Source organism: Pinus tabuliformis, chromosome 2_1, assembly GCF_031772625.1.
Source record: "Pinus tabuliformis cultivar Carrire ecotype Pingquan chromosome 2_1, CPIR1, whole genome shotgun sequence".
NCBI classification, from domain to species: domain Eukaryota; kingdom Viridiplantae; phylum Streptophyta; class Pinopsida; order Pinales; family Pinaceae; genus Pinus; species Pinus tabuliformis.
In genome coordinates this window covers 213,079,769-213,094,238 of record NC_142299.1, presented here as the reverse complement: position 1 = coordinate 213,094,238, position 14,470 = coordinate 213,079,769, and positions in this window count along the sequence as shown.

Here is a 14,470-nt window from a genome sequence, read left to right as displayed (position 1 = left end):
GTAGATCATGAGGCATGGTTGATTGACTCAGGTGCATCCTTTCACTTCACTCCCAATAGAGAGTGGTTCTGCAAGTATGAGAAATATGATGGTGGTGATGTATTCTTGGGGGATGACAGGAAGGCTAGAATCATTGGTTGCGGAAAAGTAAAGTTGAAGTTGCAAGGTGGAAGGGTTAGAACACTTCCGGGTGTTCTGCATATTCCTGCATTGGCTAGAAATTTGATTTCCATAAGCAAGCTGGATGATGCAAGTTTAAAAACAGCGTTCGAGAAGGATACCTACAAAATGGTTCAGGGAACACTGGTATTGATGTGGGGAGCTCGGATTGGAACCCTGTACAAGCCGCAAGGTAGCACTATTATTGATGGGTGCAATAGTTCTGTGGTTCCTGAAAGTGGAGCAGAAAATCTAGTGGTCTCTGGAGAGAAGACCATGTTGTGGCATCAAAGGCTTGGAAATATTGGAGAGAAGGGCCTACGAATACTTCATGGTAAAGGTATTGTAGAAGCTATGAGTAATAGCTCTCTGTATTTTGGTTTCTGTGAAAATTTTGTATATGGGAAGCAAAATCAAGTGAGTTTCCCCTCTGGTGGTAAGAGGGCAAAACATATATTAGAACTTGTGCACAGTGATGTGTTTGAACCTGTGAAGGTTCCATCACTGGGTAAGTCTATGTACTATGTATCATTTATAGATGACTTATCAAGCAATACATGGATATATTTCCTTAAGAAGAAATTTGAAGTCTTTGACAGGTTTAAAGAATTTAAGGCTCTGGTGGAAAACCAGATAGAGAAGAAGATAAAGGTGTTGAGGACAGATAACGGTGGAGAGTTTTTCAGCAAGGAATTTGAAGAATTATGTAAGAAGTGTGGTATAGCACGGTAGAAGACTACTCCATACACACCTGAGGAAAATGGAGTTGCAAAAAGAATGAACAAGACGTCGATGGAAAGGGAAAGAAGCATGCTCAGTGGTGCCAGATTAGGACAAAATTATTGGTAGAGATGATGGAGACAACACGTTACCTGGTCAATAGATCACCTTCATCAGTGTTGGACGATAAGACTCCACAAGAAATACAGACTGGTAAGAAACCCTCTCTTTCGCATCCGAGGGTATTTTGATGTGATGCATATGTACATGTTCCAAAGGAGAAACGAACCAAGTTGGATAGTAAATCTGAAAAGTGCATCTTTATTGCGCATAAGGATGGTTTAAAGGGTTATAAGCTTTGGAACCCAGTAACAAGGAAGATTGTGTACAGCTGAGATGGGGTGTTCAAAGAGGTGAAAGATGTTATTAAACATGAAGTCCAACCAAAGGAACCTGAGAAGATAGAGTTTGAGCTTAAGGAGGAAGAATCAGACTCTACAGGAGAGGAGGAATCAGAAGATGAAGAGCCATAAACTCCGGGTGTGAGAAGATCAGTTCGAGAAAGAAGGCAATTGGAAAGGTATAGTCCATCTACTTTCTGTTCAAATTGTGCTTTATCTGTTACTGATGATGATCCCATAACTGTGAAGGAAGCAGTAGATTTAGATGATGGAAAACTCTGGAAAGAGGCCATGGTTGATGAAATGGCATCTTTGCACAAAAATGAGGCTTGGGATCTGGTGGAATTGCCAACTGGAAGGAAAACCATTGGCAGCAAATGGGTGTTCAAAAAGAAGACAAATGCAGAAGGAAAGGCGGAGAAATACAAAGCTTGGTTGGTAGCAAAAGGTTATTCCCAGGTGCCGGGAATTGATTTTGGTGATATTTTTTCTCCTGTTGCCAAGGTAGCTTCTATTAGATTACTTTTATCTGTTGTTGTTGCTTTTGATTTTGAGCTAGAACAGATGGATGTGAAGACAACATTTCTTCATGGGGATCTGGAAGAGGAGATCTATAAGAAGCAACCTGAACGTTTTGCGGTGAAGGGTAAGAAATAAATGGTATGCAAGTTAAAGAATTCTCTGTATGGGTTAAAATATTCACCAAGGATGTGGAATCATAAATTTGATACATTTATACGGGGACTTGGCTTCACTAGAAGCAAAGCAGATCACTATGTGTATTTTAAATTAATTGGTGACCGTGTTATTTATCTGGTCTTGTATGTGGATGATATGTTGCTTATTGGAAATTTCAAATAAATTATCTAGTATTTGAAGACCCAATTGTCCTCTAAATTCGACATGAAAGATCTTGGTGTTGCAAACTATGTTTTGGGCATGGAAATTAAAAGAGACCGGGCAAAGAGGAAGCTCTAGTTAAACCAAAGGAAGTATGTCGAGACAATACTGCAGAGGTTTAATATGCAAGATAGTAAACCGGTGAAGGTTCCTATTCCTATAGGTGTTAGGTTATCTGTTGAACAATGTCCCAAGACACAAGAAGAGGAAGAGGACATGTCCCGTGTTCCATATGCAAGTGTAGCCAGTAGCCTGATGTATGCAATGGTCTGTACTAGACCAAACATTGCACATGCAGTGGGAGTATTGAGCAGGTTTATGTCAAAACCACGGAAGGAGAACTCAACAGCAGTGAAGTGGGTTTTCATGTATTTGCGTGGCACTAGTGATTATGGTTTGTGCTACCAAGGAAGACCAGGATTGGATAGAGTGTTGGATATTCGTGGCTTTGTTGATGCAAACTGGGCTGGAGATTTGAATCAGAGAAGATCTACAAGTGGGTATTTGTTTAACCTATTTGGAGGTGCAGTCAATTGGATGAGTAAGAAACAATCGGTAGTAGCACTATCAACTACAGAGGCAGAATACGTGGCAGTCACTCATGCAGGCAAGGAAGTAGTTTGGTTGCAGAGATTGTGTTCAAGTATGGGGTTACTACAGGGAGTCATAAGGATAGACTGTGACAGCCAAAGTGCAATTTTCTTGGCAAAGAACCCTGCATATCATTCAAAGACAAAGCACATTTATGTTTAGTATCACTTTGTGAGGGATATGATAGAAGACAAAAAGGTGTTTCTGGTAAAGGTGGACAATTTGAAGAATACTGCAGATGCATTGACAAAATCTGTGAGCTCTTAGAAGATCTCTTGGTGTAGAGAAACAATGGGCGTTATAGTGTTGGATAAATGACTAAGCTCTCTTGTGGCCCCCTGTGGAAAGAAAACAAAAAGTGGGAGAATGTTGGGTTGTGTTATATTCTTTCCACGACTAGCCCACGTAGTTAACTAGGGGTTAGAGGGAGGGCAGAGGCCCCCCCTTGGCTACACTGATTGCGGAGTGGGGGGGGTCATAGGGGGTTTGAGGGGTGCGGGTAGCCCCCCTCTATGGGGTATGGGGTAGCGCCGTGAATTTTTTTGTTTTTGGACCCTATATTAGGTTGGGCGGACCTACCTATGGTTTTGTGCATGATTTTCGCACATGGTTTTGGACGCGATGATTTTTTGTCCATGGTATTGGATGCTTCGGCATGTATAAATGTGTATTGTAACATTGAAAGGAACATAATGAAAAATCAAGCTAGTATTCCTGGTTTTGGGATCAAGGGGAAATATTTGTGTATTTGTGTTTTATGTGTTATGCTTTCACATTGTTTATTTTCTGTGTTTTAGAATTCGTATGCAGGTAATTTGCGTACGGGGTTAAAACCTACAACAATTAGCTCTCGATTGAATCCTGTAGGTTTCCTATAATTCCTACAGGATCATCCTGTAGGTTTCTAGTACATCCTGTAGGTTTTCTTGAAACGGCATGTTTTGAGGCCGAATTGATGGGAAACCTTTAGGAAGTCACTAAAAGGCCTCCTAGGACCCCTCCACACCATCCAACCACATCATAAACCTTCTAGCCATCCTCAAACACCCTTCATCCACCTGCCACATCCACAAGAACAATTAGTTTCCATACTTGATTTTGCCTAAAAAAACCCAAAATAGTGAAAACAGATTTAGTTTCTTTGCTTGCACATTAGTATTGTTTGATGATTTTTACTTCTACAACTTAGATAGTAGCATTTGTTTAGTGTTGATTTAGAAATTCTGCTTAGCATATCTTCTTAAATGGTTCATTAGGGTATGGTGTGGTTTAGCATTCCATGTGGGATTTCTTCCATTGTTGCAGTAGAGTAACTCTCTTAGAGTAGATTTTCCCTTCTTCCATCAAAGAATCAAGCTTCTTCTGACATTATAGAAGTATGGCTTGGAACCCGAGTGATCTCTCGCCATCTGAACAATGACAATAGGTAGAACCATCACTTTTACTTGTGCATACAACACTATCACCTCCAAATTTGTATGAACCTTGGGTTGATAAGTAAAGTTGGTAGCCTAGGAGTTGGAGCATCCTTGTTGCAATATTGGTGCTCATCACTTTTTGGCACCGTTTCCAAGGAGGTGTCTGAGTAGAATGTGATTACTGCTTTCTTTTCTTCTATTTCTTGTCTTCAATATTCTGCCATTAGTTTACTTGTGCAATAGTAATCTATTTTTTTCCTTTCTTTCATTTTGCATTATCTGCTTTCCTTTCCATTCTGCAAGTAGGATTTCAATTCAGCAAGTAGATTTTTCATTCTATCAGTAATTTTCATTCAATCAACAATTTCAATTTTGTAAGTACTTTCCAAGTTTTAAAAAATAATACAAAACCAACCCAAAAATATTTCCTTTTGTTAGCCTCCTATACCAATAGGGTTTCATATTTCATGATTGACAGTGGAAGTGCTAAAAATGATCATATTTGAAGATACAAAGGTTCCATTTTTTGTGAAAAAAGAAAAAAGTTAAACAATGTAAAGAGGGTATGCCTTAAAAGAATAATAAAAAGGCAAGAAAATGAACTGGTCAAAAGAAAAAATAATTGAAATGAACCCCAAAGAAAGACCAGGAAAGTGGCCAGTCAAAATGCCACTGCTATCTTGATGGATGGCTCAATAGTTCAAACTGGGCGATGCCATGTTTTAAATTTCCTGTTTTAGAGTAGGGAATGAGTACTTGTTCAAACAGCTCAAGCTTGACAGATGACTAGCTGGATAGAGAAAGTAAGGATCCCACCAGCTTAATCTGGGCCCTTGGGAGATATAAGGGTAGATTTAGATAGGAGGGCAACAAAAAGAAAAGAGCATATGAGGGTTTGCAAGTCTAAGTGCACCCTCCCTGAAGTAACAAAAAATGATAGGTTCTAAGTTGGGTAGGTAGCCAGAAGTTGCAGAATCCTGATCCTATTCAGTTTTGGCCTTGATCAAGACAGCACATGTTAGCAGTTGCAAAGGTGTCTATGCAGCATTTTGAAGGCAAAATATAGAAGCATGTCTAACTCCCCCTGCTTTCCCCTAAAGACTCTCTTTATAACATCCCCTGGAGGACTTTAGGACCTCCCTAAAATAGTCCTCCTTGTATTTCTTTTTGAAAAATTCATGACAGGTTTTCACCTTCTTCTCCAAAAAGAAGCCACATTTCTTGTGTAAAATCATTCCCCATCTACTTCTGAAACTAGGTTTACTCACTAAACTTAGTTTTTCATTCCTCATTTTCAATCTTTCATATCCCCAATTCACATTGACTTCTAACCATATTATCTAACTCCCTAAGTGCCCCTTTTCCCCTGCTACTATAGCACTATTGTGAAAAAGGCCCAGAGAATATGTAAATACCCCCCCCTTGGGCATTATAGGCATATTTTCAAAGTTTGGAGAATGTTACAGAATCAAAGGTTTCTTGTATTTGGTTCATTTTAAAGATTGGGGATTGGATTAACACTTGGATAGTTTAATAACCTGTTCCCACCCTTATCCACTTTGCAAACCCACAACATTGCATTATCCCCGCCATTGTATAAATTTGGCAAAAACCCACCTTTTTCCGCTTTTCCCAAAGTCTGTATTTCGGCACGCCCCACCACAAAAAAACAAAAAATGTTAAAAATCCCCGCCGGGTCCCGCCATATCGCCTTCGCACATCTGCAGCCCGTCGTCTGTCGGATCCGGGCCCTCCCATCCGACGGCCCACAACGATTTCGGACCACCCTTTACATCCGTCCTTTACCACCCGAAATTTGTCAGAGGGTGACGTAGGGCCGAGGACGCGTGCCCGCCTATTACTGGAGCAGGCAACTTTTGACCATTACCAGGCCCGTACTCTTAGCGGTCCGATAAATACCACTAACCGCTCTGGTTACCACTGTCCCGCTCCCGCCCCACGTCATCACCACATCAGCTCTACCTCACCTCACTCCCCGCCATTCCTCACACCTGTCCGACACATTGCCCATCCACGTCACTTCCAATTACTAGCCGCCACATCACTCCTCCGTACCTTGTCGGACCAATGACATCATGATGATGTCATCCACTAAAAAGGCGCCAAATACCAAATTTTTTATATAAGTGCGCAAAAATCGTTTTTTCCCCTTTTTTCGCCGAAATACGCACTGTACTCCTGCATGAGTGTTTACGTTGCTTGTCCGCCAACTCTGAAGCTTGCTCCCTCGCTGCTGGCGCCGTGTATTCACCTGACTATCAACACCATCTTCATACTGTGCCCAGGTATTTATCAGTTTCCCTTTGCATGCCTTGGTCCTTGCATAATTCACTAAAGCAAACAAGAAAAGAGGGAAAACATAAGAATTGCTAGGAATCCTCAGTAACTGGAGCTTCATTTCCCCACTATAATCCTAAATTCACCTACAGAGGTCCCCCATTGTGCACAATTATCACAAATTCACAGCTTATTGCGCATTTGCGAAACTAAACCATTGCCAGACAAATCCACCGAAAAGGCAATTCTCAGTCCCAACATTTTCCCTTTAAATATCTCCCAGGAGCATTTCATCTCAGTTTCACCCCAATTTGCCTTGTTCCCTCTGCAAATTTCCCTGCTCATTGAAATTCACCGCTCTATATTGCTTTTTCCCAGAAAATCAAGTTCAAATACTATTCCAAGTATCAATTGACAATGGAGACCCCAGTGGCATTAAACATTGTACCATTGAATGCCCCACATAAGGACCTGGAATGGCTGGCCCTTGCAGACAGAGATTATCAGATGAGAGAAACTGTAGAGCTGTGTAACAAATACCACATATAAAAAATTTGTGAGTTAAGGAAGAATCACAGAGATGGTACAGACCTCCTGGGAATCTGGAAATCCCATTTGCCAATCTACTATCTCCCTCAGGTCAATGAGTTCCCTGACTTGATTCACCAATGCTGCACAAACTATGACCCCAATCAAAGGGTTGTTCTGAGTCCTTCAGGCTCTGTCTTATTCCATATCACTCCTGAAGCCATCAACCAAATGCTACAGTTTCAACCAACAAAGCCACTGGTTCCTCTTACTATGCAGCTTTTACTAGAGCAGGGTGCCAAGCTCTCCAACTCACAAATTACAAGAATTGGCCAATTGTTTATGCTTCCAGATTACCAGCCCCAATAGCCTCCCCCTTATCTGCATGTCTGGTTCAATGACATACGCAGACTGCTAGTAGACACGATATCCTCCATCCTAGGGTTCAAAACCAGTGAGTTTGTGGATGAGACAACATTGGTAGTGCTATCCATTTTTACCCCAGGACAGCCCCCTGATGTCCAGTATGACTATGCTACATTTATAGCCAACAAAATTCATGAACAGTTCATGAACTTGGAGAGAGAGAGGGTATTCAAATACAAGTCCTATATATATCATCTGCTATTGTACAATCAGCCTGATAGCTTTCCTCTTTTCCTCAAGAAACTAGATGCAAAGGGAAACAGAAGATCTGTAATGTTTTGGACATCAGTCTGCCTTCATATTCATTACTCACCATAAAATTACTGTGAGTTTATTGACCTCTTCATTCATCCAGCCTTGGCACTGCTGCAGAGTTCCCCTCCTCCTAGACTCACTGATGATATGCAGAAAATCCTCCAGCTCTCTAAGAACTATAGCATTGGAGATTGGTACTTTTACCAAGACCACACAGTGATCAGAATATATGGCTGTGAGTTAGCACCATACAGGCTACCAAAGTATGTTCCCATGAGACTCTTTGCCCTAGAATACTTCAGATAGTTCGACAATGCAGATATGATTCACTTCCATAGCAGAAACAAGAAGGCACAGTTGAAAATTAAGCATCAATTGGGTCCATTTATCTTTAATAAGAGGGAAGAAGCTTGGGAAGAGGCAGACAAAATGCTAAAGGGCCTCCTCCTCAAGACAAGCTTCTATTGGGCACCCTATGACCCTAACCATTTCATAAGCCTCAGAAGAATCAAGTATAGGCTTGCCACCTATGATCATTTTAGCATTCTAGAAATTGAAAAACATGCTAACCAACTAGAGTGGAGGGAAGGCACCTTAGTGGAGGATTATTCTGAAGAAGAATTAGTAGAAATAGCCATTAAAACTTTAGAAAAGGCAGTTGACTTGGAATATTTTGGACAGGTTTGGTCTTTAGGCACTCAACATCTTGGAGAAGCTGCCTCTTCCTCCACCGTTCCACAGCAGCCTGCCAAAACAATTGATCAAGCAGCAAACATGGCCAAAGGCAAAGTAGTACAACAAGAGGAGTCACCTCCTAATGTGGAGCAGCATGTAGAGCAGCACAAAGGTGCAGCCAAGGAACTTGCCTCCACAGAACAGCAAACACAAGAGTGAATCCCTCCCAGGCAGGAGGTAACAGTTGAATCCTCAGTGTTACAAACACCTGCTAATGAGGAAAGAACAAGGAAACGGGATAGGCAAGAGGACACTCCTCTTATTACTTCAACGGACCAGCAAGGTGAAAAAAGACAGAGGCTAAATCCCTTTTCAGAGGAGGAATTACCAGAGAGACCAACTGATACTGTGCCCCCTCCTAGCATTGAAACATTGGCCATCTCCTTACAGCAAGGACAGGACATGCCACCTAGGGCAGAGGTGAGCTCTTCAAGGCAGTGATCTAAGGCGGACTCTAGCATCAAGCAACAGTTCATAGATATCAAGAAAAGGAATGAGCCCCTCAAATACCAAATCTACAACCAACTCTTGAAAATGGCACCAACTAATCAGCAGAGATTAATGTCTGCTTATGACATTCAAGAACAAAAAATGACTCTTAGTCATTTCAGGCCTACTATGCAGCAACCTCAAACAACTGCCGATTATATCAAAACTAATTTGGAAATTTTTGCCAAAGACATCCACCCCATGGATCAGATTGAGCTACACAGGCAAACCAGGGAGATGCTCTATTCCACTTTAGCTGATAAGACCCTACTGGCACACCAATTACAAAATTCTTTACACAATACTGCTGCCCAGCTTGAATTAGAAAAAGCATCATCTCAAGCCAAGGACAACAGAATCAAGTCCTTGGAAGAGATCATTATAGAATTAGGTCATGATCCAAAGGACCCTAAGGGTGTGCAGGCACTATTAAAGAAAATAGATGAAGACATAGCAGCTATGAGAAAACATATCAAGCTGCCAGCTACCCTTCACCCTCAAACTGGAGAGGTGGCAGAGCAAAAGAAGGATCAGGATGTGGTTGCTTTACTCCTGAGTTTATACAAAAGGTTGATGGAAACAGAGAGTGCATTAGAGGTAGCATTGAAAACAAGACAAGCTGAATTACCAATGCAGCCAGCACAGACCTCTGCAGCAGCTCCTCCCACCGGACAAACATCAGAGGCGGGCCCTTCAACATCAGCGCCAGCAACAACACCAGAACAGGGACCCAGCCTAAGCATGCAGAACATGATGAAGGAGCTTGAGGCTTTAGAAGCACAGATGGCTGAACTACAAGAGACCAAGGATAAATTGGCTGCCATTGAAGAAAAGTATGATAAATCAAAGCAGAGCATAGCTGAAAAAACAAGAGAGGTAAGAGCTCTTGAGAAAAGAATAAAGGAACTGGAAAAAGAACTCTCTCTTGATAAGGTTGTAGTTGAAATCAAGAAAATCATGTGGGCCAACATTGGTCAATCTATTACAGACCAGTGGCAGTATATTGAAACTATCCATGAGCATATGGACCTCATAGGTAGGGCCCAACTAGAAAATCAGAGAGCAAAGGCATCTCTAAGCAACATGCCTGAAATAGCCAATAGGATGATCAATGTCCTTAACAATCGCACTGGCCCCAGCTGGCAGCAATGGGTATCACCAGCAGAACTGATACCATTTTACTGGTAAAGAGAGTGCTTACCTTGAGAAATCATGTGCAGACATTGGACAAAAGGTGCCAAGAAATGCAGGCAGATGTGAACAAATTTATTGACAAAGTTACAGCATTACATAACAGAGGTCTTCCCAGTTTGGTAACCAGTGCAGGAAGGTTACTATCTCATGAAAATTATGCTAAAAGAGTCAACACATATGCCACAAACCATATCACTGCATCAGCAAGTGCCCCAGAGGAAGCAGGCCCTCCATCTGGGCAAAGTCTATATGACAAACTGGAGAATTTATTCTTTATTGTGAATGAGATTAGACATCTTTTTGAAGTGCCTCAAAACTATTACAAATACACTGAGGCAGATGAGACTTTGGGAAAAATCCTAAGACACCAATTGCCTACACAGGAATGGTGGATGGGCATGATACAAACACTGCTGTGAAGAAACAGGTTTTTCACCAAATTTTTGTGTATCGATCACAAGTCAGCATTTTCAGAAAATTAATATATTTGCTCTGACTGGGAAAGGAGTGGACAAGGCCAACTCAGCAATCAAATTTGGCCACCAAAGCAGGACCGACAGATGCAGATGACGGGGCTGAGGTAGCCGCACCACGACAAGGCAGTAAAGGGCAGATTTCTCAGAATCAATGCAAAGCACCCGACAGACCCAGTTGCCCCAAAAGTCAAAGAATTTCTGACAGAAGTGAACAGTCATTCATTGTTCATTTAAAGTAGCAATAACTATTGCATCTGCTATTCTTGAAAGTTGGTAAAGACAGTTATTGAGCAAATGACTCATCGTTAAGATATTTTGTAAAACGATTGTATATATATCCCCACGCATAAACTTATTGGGGTTGTTGATTTTCCTTCTGAAGAGCTATACTGTAAATTCAGACTTTTAATACAAGAGGCTAATGGAATTTCTAAAGTTCTGAGTTGTTTGAAGTGTTGTGATGGACTTGCTTGCTGCTACAGGATTCCTGCGCTATTTCATGTCACAATAAGTTTTTCTGAACCATGTTATTATGTATTCCGCTCTTTCATAATCCACTTATGCTGTATGTTTCATAGGCTTAGCATTAGAGAAAAAGAATAGTTCAGGATTTGTTCATTGAACACCCTAAACTCAATCTCTGCTGTTATGAATGTCTTCTTCAAAATTAGTTGTGAATGTGAAATTCTTAATTGCTCACATTTACACTGAATCTTTCATAGTAAATATTGTTCAGGAATTCTGATCTGCTCCTGAGTAATATTTCATTTCTTCATATCACCAGCGTAGTGAAAGATTCTTAGTTGCCTTTCACTGGCTGGAAATAGTCCATATTCCACAATTTGAAGATTGTTTCATGAGTACCCATATGGCCCTGCAGTTTCATCACTCTCACTCAACACCTCAAACAACACATAATCACAGACTCCAATGCCCAATGGACTGAAACCCCTGAAGATTACATTTTAGCTGTTAGAAGATATCATTCAACCAAAACTTTAAACAAAATTTAGTGCATCATAACTAGCCTAAAACATTACTAAAACAAAGCTAAATTCTAAAGAGAGAGCCCTCTCTGATTGCAGGTAGGCTAGAACCTATGATCCAAAGATTGGTCTGTTGTTACCTCGGCCGTATTCCCTTAGGATTCAAAGGGAACAACCTGAGTGATAACACCTTTCATGCCTCATAGGAATAGGGACAACTTAGGGAAATTTTTGACAAATACCCCCATTGCATCCAACAGCCAACCTTATCTCTTCTTCGATGGATGTGAACTGGAGGAACCCTTAAGTGAGCAACCTAACATATTTGAAGAACCTACAGGGGAAGAAGAAGAAGAAGAGGAACCCATTCCTACTGAACCAATGGCTGAAAACTGAAATGATAGAGGGAATAGAGAGAGAGTTGAGGGTGCCTTCCCCATCAGGGAAAGCAATGGGGACACTAAGATGAAAAATATAAGCCCCTATGCCATACCTCATTTCCATGGCTTGACCATAGAGGACCCCGACACTTTCCTGTTTGAGCTTGTTGTTATATGCCAAACCTATGACTATACATATGATGAGAAAAAGTTAAAACTATTTCCATCTACCCTCAAGGATGCAGCATTGCGATGGTTCATGGGTTTACCTGGAGATAACATCACAACTTGGGCTCAAATGCAGCAGGCCTTTAACAACAAATATCAGGACTACTTCTAGTAAAAGGATACTAAAGAACAAATTTTCAGGATGACCATAGGCCATGATGAATCCTTGGAAGAATACGAAGAAAGATTCTAGCTCAGTTACAAAAGGGCCAGGTGCACACTTGACCCTGAATCACTAATGTTGGTCCTGCTTCAGGGAGTAAGAGAAGATATTTTGGATACCTTACATTTGTTAGCAGGAGGAGACATCTACCAATTAACCTATGAGGATATGAAGATTGTCTTTAGAAACCATTCTAGGGCGGCCAGGAAAAAGGATAGGGGTATTCAACCTATGGCCAGTACATCATCTTCCTACTCATCCGTCAAGGGTGAAATTGGAAACATGCTGGAAGATTTAAAAAATGAGATGCTACAAACCCTTGCCTTGCAAATGGACACCATGAAGATTAAAAGGAAGCAGGAGGAAGCAGAGAGAGCCTTGGCCATGTTTTGTCCTATATCCACCAGGAGGAATCCTAGGAATGATGTCCATTGAAATGTATTGAAATTTTCTCAGTCTGTGAAGAAAACCACTCCACAAACAAGTGCCTTTCTTTACCCAGACTCAAAGCTGTGTATCAAGGATCTAAAGGGCTCACTGAGCAACTTTGCTACGTTAACCAAAGGAGACCTCCTGGGCCTAGACCATACTAGCAGGGCATGCAAGGGTCATCCCATGCATATTACAACCCCAACCAAACCATAGCTATACCTTCTTAGGGACCCCCTGCTCATCCTTCCTGGTCTACACCCCCTCCTTGGTCCTATGCATCTCAGTATCATTCCCAGCCAGCCAGCCAATCATTTCAACCTTATGCTCCACCACAACCTCAGTGGAATACACCACTCCAGGGGTGGAGGCCCCAATACAACAATGTTCCAACTCTATTGCCTCCACCACCTGCCCAACCATAGCACCTACACTCTGCTCCACCCAAACAACCCCAGATGCATGCCCAGTCAAATCCGAACCCAAACAATAGGTAGGCTTAGCAAGTATATAGTGGAGAGACATCATATCCAGCTTATGTTGTGGAGAGTTCTCCCTGATGACCAACCTCCCCCTCCACCTAGGGAGGTTGAGGAAGAAAGAGAGGAAAGCAACCTTAAATTAAATCCACCCTTTCCTGAGAGATTAGCCCAACCACTCCAGCCTACCCTGGAAGAGACTGAACTTTTGGGAGAATTGAAAAATCTATGTGTAAAGACCCCCCTTCTCCAGGCAATAAATGATGTTCTCATTTACAATAAGTTGATTAAGGAGAAATGCTTCAAGCATCCATGGAGGTGAAAAAGGGATGACCCTACCATTAATGTCATTGTGTAGCTATCCGACTTAATGCTGGGGCAGGTAATATGTCCAAAATATTTGGACCTTGGAAGTCCTGTAGTATATGTGCAAATCAATGGCACCATTGTCCCACACACTCTGATCGATATTGGGGCTGCCATTAATGTGATGACCAAGGACACCATGCTCAAGCCAAACCTCCAATGGTCATTGAGGAAGACCACAACAGTCCTGCAACTTGCAGACTAATCCACAGTAACCCCTGAGGGAATTGTGGAGGAAGTGATGGTCTCCATTGACTCCTGGGAGTACCCTGCATATTTCCTAGTTCTACAGCCTAAGGCTAAGGTTATTGGTTATCCTCTCATCCTTGGGAGGTCATGGTTGGCCACATATGATGCTTACATTAGCTGTAGGGTTGGGAATATGACCATCAAGAATGGGCATATGTCCAAGTAGTTAGTCCTATACCCTCCTGCTCAACCTTCTCTAGAGCATGATTTACCTTTATAGTTGGAGGAGGAGGAAGAAGATGAAGTGTATTCTGCCCAACTTTATGCTTTGGAAGCAACCATGGGAGGAGGACAGCAAGATGAGGATGACTTGATTGATCACCTGCTCCAAAGTCCAACTCCCGGTTCATTACCTTTAGAAGAAGCAACAAAGGAAACCTAGAACAATCATCCAATTGACTTATTCTTGGCTGATTCCAACCCACTTCATGTCAAAACCATACAATTCGGCCCAGAGATAACCTTGAAAATCAATCCATATCTTTATGCTCTTGAAGATGAGAAGCTATGCAACATGTTAAAGGAAAATCTTGAAGCCTTCGCTTGGAGTTACAAGGAAATGAAGGGAGTACACCCCTTAGTGTGTACTCTTAAATATAT